Source organism: Leucoraja erinacea, chromosome 9 (assembly GCF_028641065.1).
Source record: "Leucoraja erinacea ecotype New England chromosome 9, Leri_hhj_1, whole genome shotgun sequence".
Classification (NCBI taxonomy): domain Eukaryota; kingdom Metazoa; phylum Chordata; class Chondrichthyes; order Rajiformes; family Rajidae; genus Leucoraja; species Leucoraja erinaceus.
In genome coordinates, this window is record NC_073385.1 from 62,089,861 (window position 1) to 62,101,376 (window position 11,516).

An 11,516-nucleotide genomic window follows, 5' to 3' on the forward strand; every position below is an offset into this window, starting at 1 on the left:
AGCTAAGTGTACTACCAGCTAGGAGCATGGTGTCGGAGCTATAGCTAGTATAGGAGCTATATCCTAGCGGCTGGTCTATAGTGACCTCAAAATGGTGTTGAAAGGGAACTTGGCAATGGCAGAAAAAAAGTAGAAACAGTCAGCACAAATGTGGATATAGAAAATGTTTCAGGTCTGGTACCTTTCATTACAGCTCATTCTTCTTGCATCCCAAAGACATATATAGTGAGGTTAACTTGTTTCTGTGATGTACGCCTTACGGCAGCACAGGAACCAGAGGGGAGTTGATGGGCATGTGACAGAGAATAAGGAAGAGGTAAATCATTGATAAGAATGTTCTGTGAGACTATGTGGACTAGATGAATAGCCTCCTGTCAGACACGCACCTACTTTTCCCTTCCACCTACATTCCCTTCCACCACCACCCTTCCCTTCCAGCTTCACAATTCACCATTCTTCAATCCTTTTGTCTTACAACTTCTGTCTTTACATCTCCGTCCAACTGTCTGCCTATCAAATAACCTTCCTCATTTGTGTCAGCCTATTACCTTTGTCTAACCCTTTCTTTCTTCCAGCTTTCCTCTCCCACCCCATCTCCCAACCAATCAATCTGAAGAAGGGTCCTGCACTGAAACTCACCTATCAATGTTCTCCTGAGATGCTGCCAGACCCGCAGAGATTCTCCAGCATTCTGTGCCTTCTTTCTGACTCCCCCTGTGTCACACTAGTACTTAAATAACATCCCCTGGGTGTTGGATCATACCCCACCCCACTCTCCCATTGGATTCTGTATCCATCTCATTTAACGGTTTCAAGAGTCAAGGGTGTTTTATTGTTTTTCTTACTTGCAGCAGCACAACAGAATATGTAAACATAGTACACATAGGATTCATGGCCAAGTTTGCCAAATCTACTTTGTAAAATCCACTTTTCTGGTGGAAATATTACCTACATTTCACCCCAAGCCATGCATCGACACAGTTGTTTTCTCCTACATCTTAAAGACGAGTAGGATGGTAGATGAATTAGCCAGCACATCGAGCAACTGGGAGCAAATTGCACTGGACAAGAGTCAAGAGTGTTTTATTGTCATTTGTCCCGGATGGAACAATGAAATCCTTACTTGCTGCTGCACAACAGAATATGTGAATATGTAAACATTGTACATAACGGGGGAAGAGAAAAAAAGTTCAATAAATAACAAATAGAGTGCAGTAATAATATAATCTTTTGCAGTTCAAAGCTCAGAGCTTATTTGTTGTTGTGTTTAATAGCCTGATGGCTGTAGGGAAGAAGCTGTTCCTGAACCTGGACGTTACAGTTTTCAGGCTCCTGTACCTTCTTCCTGATGGCAATGTTGAAATGAGTGTGTGGCCAGGATGGTGCTCCTGGAGGAAATCCGTGCAGGGAGGAGCTGCACGTCATGAAACAATTGCAAAGACAAAGCAACAGCACCGTAAGGAGAGAGAGAGAGAAGGGGGACCGACGACTACCACCCACCGCCAGTCTCCACTGCCCACGTTGCATCAAGGTGTGTGGATCGCGGATCAGCCTCTACAGACGCCGGCAGACCCACAAGTAGACGACCCTATGGAGAGGAGAGAACAGTTATACTTGTTTCGAGTGACCGCCGATGATGATGAATTAGCCACTGTAAATCACCCTAGTGTGTGCCTGACAGTAGAATCTGCGGGGAGTTGATGAGAATGTGGGGAGATTAAAAATGGAATTCGTTTCAATGGGTGGTTTAGTCGGCTGGGACTATTCCTTCATATTGTTGCACGCAATGCAGCAATGCTGATCTCATTAAATATCAAGGGCGGCACGGTGGCGCAGAGGGAGAGTTGCTGCCTTGCAGCGCTTACTGCCCTGGAAAAGCGGGTTCGATCCTGACGACGGGTGCTGTCCGTACGGAATTTGTACGTTCTTACCGTGAATGTGTGGGTTTTCTTCGAGACCTTCAGTTTCCTCCCACACTCCAAAGGCGTACAGGTTTGTAGGTTAATTGGCTTGGTGTAAATGTAAATTGTCCCTAGTGTGGGTAGGATAGTGTTAATGTGCGAGGATTGCTGGTCGGTGCGGACTCAGTGGGCCGAAGGGCCTGAAGAACTCCAAACTAAACTAAACTAAATCAAGGGTAGTCAATTTATGTGACATTACAAACAGCTCTTGGCTCTTTATTGCCACTCCTCTGCTTGATACCAGTCTTCCTTCCTCTTAATAAGGATGAAAGTAATTAGTCTCTTTGCATTTGTGGCATTCCTTCCCACAAACTGGGCATTCCACCTCTGGGAAGCATCCCAACCCAAAACATCACCAATCCACATTAACCAGTGACTCGCTGAGTTGCTCCAGCACGTTGTGTCTTTTTTTGTAAACCAGCATCTGCAGTTCCTTGAACCAGCATCTTACATTCCTCCTCTGTCTTTGCCACACTGTTGATTAACTTTTTTTTAATCTGTCACTCCTATTTGACTGCATGGACAGAAATGGGTTCAGCTCTTAAACACTAGTATAGAGTTTGGTAGGTCATGTTGCAGGTGTATAAGACATTGGTGAGGCTGCATTTGGAATCTGGTGTTCAGTTCTGGGCATCATGTTATAGGAAAGATGTCAAGCTGGAAAGGGTGAAGAGAGGATTTACGAGGATGTTGCCAGGAATTGAGGGCCGGAGCTGTAGGGAGAGGTGAGCAGGCTAGGACACTATTCCTCGGAGCGCAGGAGGATAAGGGGTTATCTTATAGAGGTGGACAAAATCATGAGGTGCAGAAGATCAGGAAGGCGCACAGAGTCTCGTGCCCAGAGTAGAGGAATCGACAAACAGAGATTTAAGGTGAGGGGGAAAAGATTTAATAGGAACCTTACTTGAGGGATAACTTTTTCACATAAAAATTGGTGGGTGTATGGAACGAGCCACCAGAGGTAGTTGAGGCAAGTGGTATTGCAACGTTCAAGAAACATTTAAACAGGTTCATGGATAGGGATTTGAGCCAAACGCATGCAGATGGGACTGGTGTAGATGGGGCATGTTGGTCAGTGTGGGCAAGTTGGGCTGAAGGGCCTGTTTCTACGCTATATTATTATGACCAGCTGGACAGTTCTGAAGACCTACAAGGTCTACACACCTCCTTTTGTGATCCAAATGTGTTTCTCTCATAGATGTTCCCACAAATCTCAAATTCGACAACAATCTGAAGTTACAATTTGCAGCCAGCCATTTCAGTTCAAATTTTGTGGAACAAAACCTAACCCTCCCTCTGTAACAATGCTTGTAGAGTTGCAGTAATTCTAAAATGCTTTGAGAGCGTCTACCAAGCATCAGTAGCCTAATTGTAGACACAAAATGCTGGAGAAACTCAGCGGGTGAGGCAGCATTTATGGAGAGAAGGAATGGGTGATGTTTCGGGTCGAGACCCTTCTTCAAGCAAACAGTGGCCTGATTGCTTTGTAGTGCATTCTATCTGGATGAACAATCCGCTACAGTGCATTTCTGTTTCCGTTGAGTCAACTCGATAGAGAGAAAAGTCCTCCTTTCCACTAATTTGGAAAGTTGCTTCCTGCAGCTCTTTCTGCTTCATCCTCGAACATGCAGGTCAATGGTTTTGTGGCATTTACAGTCATTCAGCTGAATCATTACTATCTGATCTCTCAGTGGTGTTATTTCTGTGCATTGTCCAGTCAAACAGATTAACGCTCTGATCTAGTAAATGAAATCAAACTGGTTCAAATCTTGCCATGCATTTGTATTCTTCCACGGCAAGCATCGCATTTCTTTCATTGACAACCGACCAGGTTCTAACCAAAACCACATTTTTAATATAGTTTAGAGATTCAGCAAGGAAGCAGGCCCTTCGGCCCACCGAGTCCACGTCATCGATCTATGATATCCCACTTTCTCATCCGCACCCTACACTAGGGGCAATTTACAGGAGTCAATTAACTTACAACCACACCTGAGCGATATGAGCGGAAACTGAAACACCTGGAAGAAACCCAAGTGGTCAAAGGAAGAATGTGCAAACTCCACAAAGACAGCACCCAAGGTCAGGATCAAACCCAGGTCTATGGCGCTATGAGGCAGCAGCTCAACCTCTTATCAATATAATATTTGTAAGCTTCGCTCAGATACCATATTTTGTTATGAAGTACGCAGTAACTGTTATGTTTTAAATTAAGTACTTCTTATTTCATTGGCAAATCAAATTATATGCTTTTTTCTAAGTTACTCATTTCTACGACATCACCCATGTTAACATTACCAGTTGAGCTGCAAATCCTTACGATAGTTGTATTACTTTGAGATAGCACCATATCTCTGCAGAAAGGGAGGCACCTAAAGTAGATGGTGAGCTCCACCTTATCAATGACTGCAAGGAACATCGGAAACTGAGAAAGAATGGTTCGTTTGCCGTTACGGATGACATTATTTGTGATTTATTAAGTCTCTGTGGTTAGTGGTTAGAAGAATTTAAACAAAATATTGTGGGAAGCAAGCAGTTTTGTAAGGAAACAACACTTTGGAGAAAGCAAAGTGATCAAGAAAGCTATATAGCTGCTCTCACAAACTCTTGCTCCACTAATGAGGCAGAGCAGCGCAGTGGTGTAACTGGTCGAGCTGCTGACTCACAGCGCCAGTTCGATCCTGACCTCGGGTGCTGTCTGTGTGCAGTTGTCACATTCTCAATAGACAATAGGTGCAGGAGTAGGCCATTCGGCCCTTCGAGTCAGCACTGCCATTCAATGTGAACATGGCTGATCATCCCCAATCAGTACCCTGCCCCTGCCTTCTCCCCATATCCCCTGATTGCTATTTTAAGAGCTCTATCTGGCTCTCTCTTGAACGTATCCAGAGAACTTCCTCCACCGCCCTCTGAGGCTGAGAATTCCGGAGACTCACCACTCTCTGTGAGAAAAAGTGTTTCCTCGTCTCCGTTCTAATCTCCCTGTCTCCCTCGTCTCCAGTCTCCCCGTGACTGCATGGATTTCTGCCATTTGCTCCTGTTTCCTCCCACATTCCAAAGACGTGCTTTTTTAGTCAGTGTGGCCGCTGTAAGTTGCCCCAAACGCGTGTGTGAATGGATGAGAAAGTAGGATATGTAGAATTAGTGAATGGGAGATCCACACTATCTCTAAAACTAAAAAAACAAAATGAAAGCTACTATCAATGAAGTACAGGTACCTCTGAAATATGATCACTGTTTTATTATTGCATTAACAGCTACAGTATTTATTGTGGAAGCTGTGCATATGTGTCACAGTATGTGCACGTGAGTGTATGAACAATTTTTATTTTTCTCACTTTTTCCTGTTATTTTATTGTTTTTTATCTTGCACATTTGAGCACCGCTCAGGCAGTGCATCTGAATTTTGTTGTATGCACCACTACAATGACAATAAAGCAAAGTATTAAGTATTAAGATATGTGAAATATGAAACTAATTATTGTAGAATTGTAAAACTAATTCTAATGGAAAACCACATCAATTAAGGTCCACTCACTCTGGTAATATGTATAAAAATAGTCGTTATTAAAATCTGACAATGTGCACTTTAACCACGTGATTTTTTTCTATTACAAATCTCAAATTGTGGAGTACAGAGGCAAATATACAAATGACGGGTCTTTGTCCCAAACATTATGGAGGGCACTGTATAAGGATAAGTTGGACATACTTTGATTATTTTCTCTGGAACATCAGAGGTCTAGAGGAGTCTTGATAGAAGTATATAAAATTACGACAGGCAGAGATAGGGTAGTGAGTCAGAACCCTTTCCCAGGATGGAGATGTCAAAGATTACAGGGAATAGCTTTAAATTGAGAGGGGCAAAGGTTAAAGGAGAAAGGCAGGGCAAGTTATTTTACATATAGATCAGTGGATGCCCGGAATGCACTGCCATGGGTGGTGGTGGAAGCAGATACGATAATGGCATTCAAGAAGCTTTTAGATAGGCACATGGATATGCAGGGAATGGAGGGATATGGATCACGACAGGCAAAGGATATTTGTTTAATATGACATTGTGTTCGGCGCCAGATATTGTGCTTGCAATGAACAGTGCGGGCCAAAAGGTTTGTTCCTCCTGCTGTACTCAATATTCTCTGTTGTAGACAGCGAAGAGAAGCAGATTATGTATTTACTGGGAAGCAAAACAGGCATGTCATCATTGCAAAAAATTGTCCAAGGCTGCCTCTATGCTGTGACACATACACACCTAAAACTTCTTGGCAGTGAATCTTCTTGATAATTCTCTAGAGAGTGACTGCTGGCTTATTTTTCTCTCCTTCCTATTACAGAAACGCTGAGTTCAAGAGTGGCAGCCTAATTATTCCCTTGTCTGAGATTAGTTATCTCAGCAGAGACTGAAACAAGAAACCTCCTATTTTAATGGTTTATTTCTACATCAGATGTGGTTGCCAATTCAATGGTGATTTATTTGGCCTTAGGGAGAGTCATTATAATCATAATCATACTTTATGAGCCAAGTATGTTTTGCAACATACGAGGAATTTGTTTTGCCATACCAATAAAAAGCAACAAGATACGCAAAATACATTTCAACATGAACATCCACCATAGTGATTCCTCCACATTCCTCACTGATGGGAGGCGAAAAAAAAAGTTAAATCTGAACCCTTCTTTGTTCTCCAGAAGTCGGGGGCCTCGAGCCTTCTGTTGACTGGACGATCTTGGCTCCCGTAGCCAGCGGTCGTGCCCCCCGCGTCGGATCGGTCAAGCTCCCGCATTGGGGGTATCTCTTCTCCCCACGCCGGGCGATCGGACCCCGGATCGGGGCTGGTCAAACCTCTTGCAACTTTGGAGCTTCTCGACCTCAGTCTCTACCCGAGACTGCGAGCTCCTCGATGTTGGAATCCGCAGGCCGTGCGGTTGGAGCGTCGATCCCAGGTAAGTCCACTGCCCCATGGTGGGGTTCAAAGTCAGTCTTGAGCAGGGCGCCAGCTCCATGATGTTAGGCCGCAGAGTGACCGGAGATACGATCCGGAAAACAATCGTATCTCCGGCAAGGTAAGAGATACTGCTATTGGTGTGGCAATTCCAAAGGAAAATATTTCTACTAAATAGAGCAATGAAAAAGCAACACCCATTTTATTCTGGTTAACTTAGATAATTATATTTTACTGATATGAACTTCCCTGCATTATGTCCACTGCTTCAGGGCAAAACAAATGATTAAACTAGAGAGCGCGTTGGAATGATTCATAAGGACTGGAAGGCTTGAGTTACGAGGCTGGGACAGTTTTCCCTGAAGCCAAGAAGGCTGAGGGGTGATCTTAGATGATCATTAAATCATGAGGAGCATGGATAGGCAGCACAGTCACAGTTTTTTCCCCAGAGTAGGGGAGTCTAAAAGTAGAGAGTATAGGTTTAAGATGAGAGAGGAAGCAAATCCTGCCATCCCCACTGGCGTGTTTGTGACCCCAGATACACGCATGTGATTGTGGTGTGTACTACCTCCACAATTCAAGTTTGGAATTGCCCGTTACTTCGAATCCGATGAAACTTTTAAATGGTGGATCTTTTAAAGTCCTGTGAGTCCTTGGGTTTACAAGTTCACAAGTTAATGGGGGGGTAGAAGTAGACTCGCCATTCTGCTCATCTCCATCTAATCCCATTTTCCTGCCACTCCCCATTCTTGAACCTGTTTATGGCTGATCTCTGGCCCCTGGCAATGAGTTCCCATTTACCCTCCTGTTCCTCTCTCACCCCGTTCTAAAAAGCCCTTGAATTCTGACCCGTTCTAATCAAGATCATTTGTCTATCGATTTTGCCTTTGGAGGGGGCGGGTTTAAAAATTTTTACCACTGACTTGGCCTCAGCCTAGGCCCTCTGTGGCAATGAGTTCCAAAGGTATTATTAGTTTTATTAAACTACCTACTGACTAAAGAAGTTTCCTCCTCAGCCTCCGTTCTAAATTAAAGCATATAGCACCCTTGAATTCTGAGGCTATGAGTGCACTTGAGGGCCAGAAACACAATCCTAAACCAGGGTCACTCAGCTTGACTTCAGTTTAGCAATTTAAATTGTCACGTGTACCGAGGTACAGTAAAAAAGTTATATTTTTGTTGCTTTGGACACTTAGGCTATTTAAAAACCAGTCATGAGCGTTTGATTATCCAAGATCAAAGATAATTGAAATCAATGATGAAAAATCTAAAACCATTCACTTTTGTAATTGAGAAAAGAGCGGTCAAATGAGTGGTAATGCAGACTTGATTTTTAAATCTCAAAATTTTGTAACTGTAGATGCACCAGAAACACATCCTGCACTTCTGTGACTTCAGTTTAGTTTATTGGTCACACTGAGGTACAGTGAAAAGAGTCGCCATGATGGGTTGGGCGCCATTTTGATCCATCTCTACTGGCACACAAAGAGTCGCCTGGGTTGGGCGCCATTTTGAATCTCTACTTTATTTCCCTCTCCTTTATTTTTGTTTTCTTTTGGCAATAGAGGGCTTGCAATATAAACTCAATGAATCGTGAACACACCATCCGATCAACCTCTCTGCTGAGAAGCCTACCTTTCCGGTCAACTCTCCAACTAGATCTTGGGATAAAGGACAGGTGATTTGAGAGTGATCCCAGATTAGGCCGGAGGCTCACTTTCACAAGTGGTGCCAGGTTATTCCTTAACTCTATTTCTCATATTTATGATCGTGGAAATTCATCCCATTGATTCTAAACTGGTTCTCAAAATAGTCCCATCAACTGTACATATTTCCATTTAACTTTCTCTCATATTCTCATCAACTACCACCAAATTTCATCACTCACCTACACACTTGAGGCAATTTATAGAGGTTAGATAGAGCTCTAGGGGCTAGTGAAATCAAGGGATATGGGGAGAAGGCAGACACGGGTTATTGATTGGGGACAATCAGCCATGATCACAATGATTGGCAGTGCTGGCTCGAAGGGCCGAATGGCCTCCTCCTGCACCTATTTTCTATGTTTCTAACCTATACACCTTTGGGAGTTAGGAGGAAACTGGAGGACCCAGAGGAAACTCATGTGGTCACAGGGAGAACACACAAACTCCATATGGACAGTACCCAAGGTCAGGATCGAATCCAGGTTGCTGGAGCTGCTTTGCCTGCACGTTTGCTTAAATCCCCTCTAAACCTTTTAAATGAAGCACTGAATGACCTTTGATAACCAAAGACTTGGGCAATATTGTAACAGGCAGATAGATGAATGAGGTCACGGTGGTCATGACCTCAGTTGAGGTCTCACCCAGAGAGTTGTGATCCACTCTCACCCAGAGGGTTGTGAATCTGTGGAATTCTCTGCCACAGAAGGCAGTGGAGGCCAATTCACTGAATGTATTCAAGAGAGAGTTAGATATTGCTCTTGGGGCTAACAGAATCAAGGGATATTGGGAGAAAGCAGGAACAGGGTACTGATTTTGGATGATCAGCCATTATCATATTGAATGGCGGTGCTGGCTCAAAGGGCCATATGGCTTACTCCTGCATCTGTTTTCTATGTTTCTATGATGGCAGAATAGGTTAAATATGTTCTTGATCCTCTGTACCTGAAAATGGAGACTGAACCAGATGCATGAAAAGTGAATAACCCATCATGCCGGAGGCTCACAATCTCCAGCACCATGGGGAAAGCTCACCACTCACATGAGAAAAATACGGGATAATGCGCATGAGAAGCGCCTCGTGCAAAATTGCAGAGGTTTCACGCAATTCCTGAGATCTGTAGCGCAAGATGGATGTATTTAAAGTCCAAATCACTGATACATGCAGTAATTCCTCACTTGATAAAAGTGATGTATCCCTGGAAAATGTTGCATTAAGCAGAATTTTATAAAGCAAAAGGTCTGGGTGAAACGCATTCTGAGTATTTTGCGACTCTTTTTATATGTATAGGGTGATTTCACGAAAGGTCACTGGAGCGTAGATCCGCACCCACGTGACCGAAAATCTGAAGTGGAATACATGCTATACATCCGGTACATGTTAGTGAATGGGAAAACACGCACTTTCACACCCGTTAAAAACATCGAAAACGGCCAGTTTTTGAGCTGCAATTTACTGTGCCAGTCAGGGTGACCGTGAGGCACAGCTACCTAAATTTACAGTCCAAAAAAAAGATAGAAACTAAGGTAAATTCAAGAGGGAGCTGAAGGTGCAAATCCAGCGGAAATGACCAGCGGACATTTGCCGTGGAGATTTAAAGATCCAAAATATCGTGAATTATCGCGTTTGCTCGCTGCATTTCATCAAAAGTAAGTAATTATTGACTTTTTTATCTTTATTCATTTGTTATATGAAAAGTTTTAAAATTCTGGAACGAAATATTTGAAATCTTTACAAAATTATTTAAAACAAAACTTCTACCCAGAGTAGAATGGATCATTTTTGGAATATCGGAAGGTAACCCTGAATTAAATATGTTTCAAAAGAACTTACTTAATTATGGGCTAATAATCGGAAAAAAACTTATACTTAAATTTTGGAAAAATGCTCCAATACCAACAACAAAAATGTGGATTTCAAACATGTTCGAAACATTACACTTGGAAGAGATGAGACTCCTCCTAGCAGGTAAAGCAGATCACTTCCAAAAGACGTGGTCTGCATTTATGGAACTATTACAAGCTAAGGTGCAATAATAAGTTAAAATATAAAGGCTACCAGGACCGGGTAATGGGGGGTATAAAATACATTTTTAATAAAAACATGGTTGGTATATCCTTTTTTGCGGAGTTTTGTGTTACAATAGAGCGACTGATTTTCCTTTTTTCTTTTTTTTACCTTTCTTTCTAGGATCTTAATTATTTTCTTTGCTTCCTTCTCTAATTCCTTCCCTAAGGGGTTCTTTTCTCCCAACACTTTCCTGCACCTTCACGATTCTTGCTTACTTTTCTTACTTCTTTTATTTCTTTCTCTTTTAAAGCTCAAAAAATGAAGTGGTACAACATAATGTAATAAGATATATGCGATGTATTAATGTGATTTACTGTACTGCTAATAAAAATAAAATTAAAAAAAAAAAAAGAAAAGTTTTAAAAGTGAAAAATCCCTCAGTAAAATTGCAAAATCGCCCATGGTTCTCAGGTGGGTTTTAACATACAAAATGAAAACGCTTCTGAAGCTACATTTACCATTTAAATAATCGTAAACTATCAATGTGTTTAGAAATAAATTCACATCTACGCTCCAGTGACCTTTCGTGAAATCACCCTATAAAGAACACGCAAATTGCCTGTTATTTTTCCAACTTAACAAACTTCAAAATGACAATATTGATTGTAAGTAGACAAAAATGCTGGAGAAACTCAGCGGGTGAGGCAGCATCTATGGAGAGAAGGAATAGACGACGTTTCAGGTCGAGACCCTTCATTGATTTATTGATTGTATTTTATTGATTTATTGTAATTTATTGATTGTAAAGTGCTTTGGGATGTCCCAGTTCTGTGGAATCTTGTAGCTATGCCTCAATTTAGGAAAGGGATGAATTATTGGGAAAATATTTCATGAAGTG